This window comes from Monodelphis domestica, chromosome 4 (assembly GCF_027887165.1).
Source record: "Monodelphis domestica isolate mMonDom1 chromosome 4, mMonDom1.pri, whole genome shotgun sequence".
NCBI classification, from domain to species: domain Eukaryota; kingdom Metazoa; phylum Chordata; class Mammalia; order Didelphimorphia; family Didelphidae; genus Monodelphis; species Monodelphis domestica.
This window is the reverse complement of record NC_077230.1, coordinates 253,842,866-253,849,255: the sequence shown is the minus strand read 5'-3', so window position 1 is coordinate 253,849,255 and position 6,390 is coordinate 253,842,866.

Sequence of the window (6,390 nt, the reverse complement as noted above, 5' to 3'; positions counted from 1 at the left end):
TTTTACCTTTTCACCTCTCTCCGGTATGTAAAACTGTCTCTAAATTTGCCTCGGGGCAGCTTTCACTAGGAAGGCCAGTTAGTTACATAGTATTATTAATCAACAGATTAATAAACAAATATTGGTTCCATTAATTGGACTTCTGGGTATCCGGACTCACTATATGAAGTGCACCACTTCACAAGTATCCCTCCGTTCAACCCAGTCCTATATAACAAATAATATTACAAAAAAGAAAGATCAGCAAAACTGCTCAATTCATTGAAAAAGTGTGAAAATATCTGCTATTTTTCACAGTATTTACATTTAAGTTTCTGCCTAGGAGTGGAGTGGGAGTGTTCTTTATATCTACTTTATCCTCATTCTTTGTAATTTTGTAGACTATTAATTGATTGTAGGAATTATTGATTGATTGTTCTGTGGTTGTTCTTTCTGTTTATAGAATTATAGTTATTGTGTGTGGGAGCAGACAGGATAGGAGCTCCATTTTAGGCAAATCACTCTAGTGACTGAATGTAGGATGGATTGAGGTGGGGAGAGACATGAGGTAGGGTAGAAGCCCCCACCCCCCCATAGCATATTTTCCAGAAATGAGACAGTAAGGACCTGCTCTAGATTTGGTGGCCAGTACCAAAGGGGAGAAGGGGTCTATTTGAGAAATGTTGTAGAGGCCAAATCAATAGCCCTTAGCAACAGGTTGAGGTTGGATGTGGGGTGTGAGTAAGAATGATGGAAGCCAGAGAGACTAAGAGGATAGTGTTTGGCACCAAGGGAATAGGGAAGATAGGGAGGAGGAGGGGTTAGGTGGAAAAATAATGAAGTCTGTTTTGGACATGTTGAGTTTAAGATGCCTACTGGACATCCAGTTTAAGATGTGTAAAAGGGCAACTGGGTGGCTCAGTGGATTGTTTACAAGATGGGAATTTTTTCTATTCCAAGGGAAAATAGTAGAATGGGGAAAGTGACTTGAAGGGACTCTTACTATTACCGTCATAAAGTTATCCTTTCAGTCATTTCAGCAATTTGTGTCTACCTGTGAAGGTGCTGAGTAGTCAGTGTTGTTCTCAGTGAAGGTTGAAAAACTAGCTCTCTGGAGGAAAAATATGTGGATGACACACTTTTAAATTTGGTCTGCATTATTCCAACTTTCTACATCACTTTCTTAAGGCTACAAAACAATAAATGAATACAAATTACAAATCAAGTTATGATTTATGCTAATTTCTAAGTTGTAAATGCTCACATGAAAATGTAATTGTTATGGGGTTCAGATGTATACCCCCTGGGGGTTGGGAAGGATACCTTTTTTTTGCAAGAATGCAAGACTCCAACATTTAGCTTAAAAACAAAAAGAGAAATTTATTCGTTTAGGGAGTAATTTTAAGAATGGCCAGGAGGATAGCAAGGTGGGACAGCAAGATGGGGATCAGTTCCTTGGGAGGACAGCATGAATGGAAAGGCTGTTCCCCGAGGACATCAGTTCTAAGGATTTTATACTCTTTACAACAGATGCTATGTCAAGGTGTGGATGTGACCTAGAGTGCTAGCCACTCAGACATTTGGTGGGGTGAGGTGGTCATCTGACTGGAGTCTGCCTGGAGGCATAAAGATTCCTTAACAAACAGATATCTTGGGATGTAGCCTGATAGGATCAAGGTGTAGCCTGGAGGTGCATCTCTCTGTCTATATTGAATCTATTGGCTTCTTCTTCTCTTATAAGGTGGATTGGTTGGTCTGAGACCTATGACAGTTTTCCTTTAGAAAATTATTTTTTAAAAGTATGGCTATTTCCTTCTCATCTTTTCATTGAGTGTACACTTGATGTGTACATAGATAGCTTAATTTTTTTTTATCATTTCAGATAGGTGGTAAGTCTTTAATAGTACTGAATAATATGATATTGAGGAGCCTTTTAGCTATAAGGACAATGTAGTATATAGCAGCTAAAGATCCATCCTTGGAATTTAGGGAGACCAGGGTTCAAGTTCTGCTTCTGGCACAGTACTAGTTACATGACCCTGAGCAAGTCATTTAGGCTTTAAATGAAGTGCTCCACATCACTTTTTCAGATTATAAATAACAGAGAATGTGCCAATCTGCCTGATAAAGGGACTTTCTTTGCTCATCCAGATGATATATCTAACAGTTGTGAGGGGGGGAAGGGTTAATTATAAAAGGGTTGGACTTGATTGTTTAAGAGTGTGGTCACCAGGAATTTAATTAATTCCAAAGAGAATTTTTACAATTTATTTACAAAATGTAGTAAGAGTGAAGTAAGAAATCGGAGAGAGGATAAGGTAAGATATCTAGCCTAGGCACTAAGTAATTTATCTCCACTACAACCTTTTCCCCCTCCCCAAAACCGCACCTCCACCCACCCCACCCCAGGGCAGGGAAAGTTAGTTTCAAGTTTCTCAAGAGGATAGGTCTTTCCTGAGGCTGTTCTCTTCAGAGAAAAACCAGCAGTTAAGAGTGAGCTTTCACTCACCACGTGTCAGTCCATCCAGAAACAGGGTCTCAGGTTCAGTCAGCAGATCCTTCTGCCCCTCTTCACCAGCCCTCAACTTGAAAGCACGAAGAATTAACTTTCTTCAGGAAGTTGTCACTCCCCTTTAAAGACATTTTCTCTTGCATCACTTCCTATGTCTTCCCCTAATTTTACATCTACCAATCACAGTTGACAGTCTACTCTAGGACTGCCCAGAAGGCAGTCAGTTGATTTTGATTCATCACCCACTATCACACACATAGGTCACAGACCTCCCACTCAATGATTAAGTGGGAAGTTTACACTTTTGGTGATTAGATCTAAAAATGGGCACATCTCCATTCTCAATTTTAAGTAGGGTGTTCTAAAAATAGTTAGGGGTTACAATTTAATCTTCACAATCAGTGGAGAGTTAATTAATTTCATTGTTATAATCAGGGGAGAGTTAAAGTTAATATTCACACCATAAAGTCATGGATCAAGACCCCAACCCTAGACAAAATATTAGCTAAATAGTCAATGTCCAAGTCATGCAGGGAAGAGAGGTAAGGGTTAATTGTCATTAACCATTCTCCATTCATTAACCAAAATTTTACAATTTCACAGAAAATTTATCTAGAATACTGTTCTTGATCATATACAGAGATTATTTTCATAAAGATTTTGTGGCAAGGAGAAAGTTGGTATATAGATAATTGATAATAATATTGGTATTGGTATGTACTTGTGGTATTGGTAATCTATAATTGATAAAAATGGATGATCAATTCCCCTGCTGTCTTTTCCCTCTCTATCTCTCTTTCTGTCTCTGACTCTGTCTCTCTCAGAAGATCTTTGTTGGTGCTCTTTTTATTCCTTTGGAATTTTCTTTTCTTTTTAATATCTGGAAAAATGGATTCCTGAATGTCTTTAAAACTTTGTGTCCAAAATGGATTTCTCCTCCACGTATTGGTTCAAATCTAAGTATTTGTTCCTGACTTTTATTTAATTTTTAAGTGTTGACCATTTTTTCACATAGTAGTTTTTGTGCCAGAGTTTTGGAAATGTCACTTGTCAGTGACAATAGGAATAGATCACTATTGAAATGTCAAGTAATCAGTTGAATTTTACATCTGTTTCTTGTTCTGATTTCATCTACAAATGCTTTAAAAAATTCTGAATTATCTTGTGCTCAAGCAAAATTCTCTGCAAGCTTTCTGCTTCAACTGCCTTTTGTCATTTCTGTGAGGCTATGTTGCTCATGGTCTTCCATCATTATCTTCTACAATATTTTGAAAATGAGTCAAGTCAACAAGCATTTTTTTAAGTACCTACCATGTGCCACTCACTATGCGGGGCTCTGGGGATATACAGAAAAGGAAAAGATAGTTCCTGCTTCCAAGAATTCAAAATATAATAGAGGAAACCACATGCAGACAACTATGTACAAACAAGATATAGAGAGGATAAATTTTGATAATCTTAGAACAAAGGCACTGTAAGATAAAAGAAAACTAGGTAGAGCTTCTTCTAGGTTGTAATCTTTTACTTTAAGTCAATATTACAGTCATCCCTCAACATTGGTGGGTTTCACATTCTTTTTTTTATTGTTTCTCCTGTTGGCCTTTGATAATTTAATGGAAAATTTTGGAGATTTGTGGCATACATTGTAAAACTGCAGATGACACACATATGTAAAGAAAACAAAAATAGATCATAAATGCATATTATATGTTATTAAACTACTTTTTTTTAATTTTTTATTTGGTCATTTCCAAACATTATTCATTGGAAACATAGATCATTTTCTTTTCTTCCCTCCCCCCCCTCCCACCACCTCTCCCACAGCAGAAGCGCAATTCCACTGGGTATCACATGTGTCCTTGATTCAAACCCATTTCCATGTTGTTGGTATTTGCATTAGAGTGTTCATTTAGAGTCTCTCCTCAGTCATATCCCCTCCACCCCTGTAGTCAAGCAGTTGCTTTTCATCGGTATTTTTACTCCCACAGTTTATCTTCTGCTTGTGGATAGTGTTTTTTAGATCCCTGCAGATTGTTCAGGGACACTGCATTGCCACTAATGGAGAAGTCCATTACCTTCGATTGTACCACAATGTATCAGTCTCTGTGTACAATGTTTTCCTGGTTCTGCTCCTTTCGCTCTGCATCACTTCCTAGAGGTTGTTCTAGTCTCCATGGAATTCCTCTATTAGACTACTTTTATCACTTCCTACCATAAATATATACACATAAATTTATTATAAACATAAATTTTTGTTAAAAGTGTCAGTGCATTAAAGATCTACAAAGTGATGCACTGGAACAGTCAGGTAGTACAGTGGATGGAGTACTATGTCTGCAATCAGTGACCTGGATTCAAATCTGACCTCAGACACTTTCTAGGTATATGACCCTGGGCAAGTCACTTAACCCCGTTGCCTAGCCCTTCATGCTCTTCTGTCTTAGAATTGATAGTGTAAACCTTAAAATTTCTTGGACTTATGAATGTTGGAAATTTCCCCATTGGGAAATTTCATACTTGAAAAATTTCCTACTGATAGTAAGAACTCTATTGGAATGTGAAAACCCTTGGCATGGGAGGGTCCTTCTCCTCCCTACTTAAGCCTACTTTAGGACAGAAACCTTTTGCTAAACAATGGAAAGGGCTTTGACCTATGCTTAAGCATAGAACAGGAAGTTCTTTGAGTCATGATTGATTTTAGAATTGATACAATAGAGATACTTGGAATGACAGAACCAGGTCTTGGAACTTACAATCTCCACCCTACTCAGTCTAACAGGATTTAGGAAGGGCTACAGTATAGATTAAGATTTAATTATTTGAGAATATGACCTTCAACAGACATGTGCAAAGGAAACAGACCTCTGGGCAGTCCTGGGTTAAGCTAGAGCCACCATTGGCACAGGGGAGACATCGACAGTGATTGGTAGATGTGAGAACTGAGGGGAGGGGACTTAGATGGTTTCCTTAAAGAAAGCGGGGTCTGAGGAGAGAAGGAGGAGGTTTTGCTCTGAGCGAGGTGGCTCTGAAGGAGGACTGAGGAGGTTGCTCTGGGGGAGGACCAGGAGAGAAGGCTGGCTCTGAAGGAGGAGAATTCTCTGGAAACATTTCTTGAAAGGAGGCTCTCTTGAAGGTGGAACCTGAGGTTGGCATGAGAAGCCTTACCTAGAGAGATCTTGGATGAGTGATAAAACCAACTGACTGATTTATTCATTCTTATTCCTTTCTTCCTTTCTCTCTTTTTCTATTGATTAATCAGTATATTATAAATTAAATTTCTCTATAAAACCCAGTTGGCTTGGGCATATTCATAAATTGGGAATATATTCCCTGGTGACCATCTTATATTTATATAAACCCAAGACACAGTAGAAAACATATTTCAGTGGTCATAATTGTTATATATTTCCCTTGCTCCCAAAACATTTTAATTATCACAATAGTAAGGTAAAAGTAAGAGGTTTTTTTTTTTAAAAACATTATTTTTGGGAATGCCTCTTCTCTGTCTCTGTACCATCCAAGGCTCATCAGGTGTTTTCTACTACAGTGATTATTTTATCTTTTGCTTTAAGGAAAGCCCTGAAGTCATTGATGCAGCTATACCAGCTGCTGGGAAGATTTTGCATAGTGTAACAGATACTGATCTCTCTCGTTTTGTGTGTTAAATAAATATTATCAGAAGTGTTAAAAATAAAGATTTGGGTTTTTCACATTCACAAGGGTTGTGTTACCCTAATCTCTGAGAATGTCTCTATCACTGATGAACATATCTTTATTCTTGGCACCAAAAACATAAAAAACAAGATTTCATTTCTATAGCAACTTAAGGCTTTAAAACGTGCTTTTTCCGATGTGTGAGGTAGGTATTGTAGACATTATCATTCTCTTGATAGATGAAG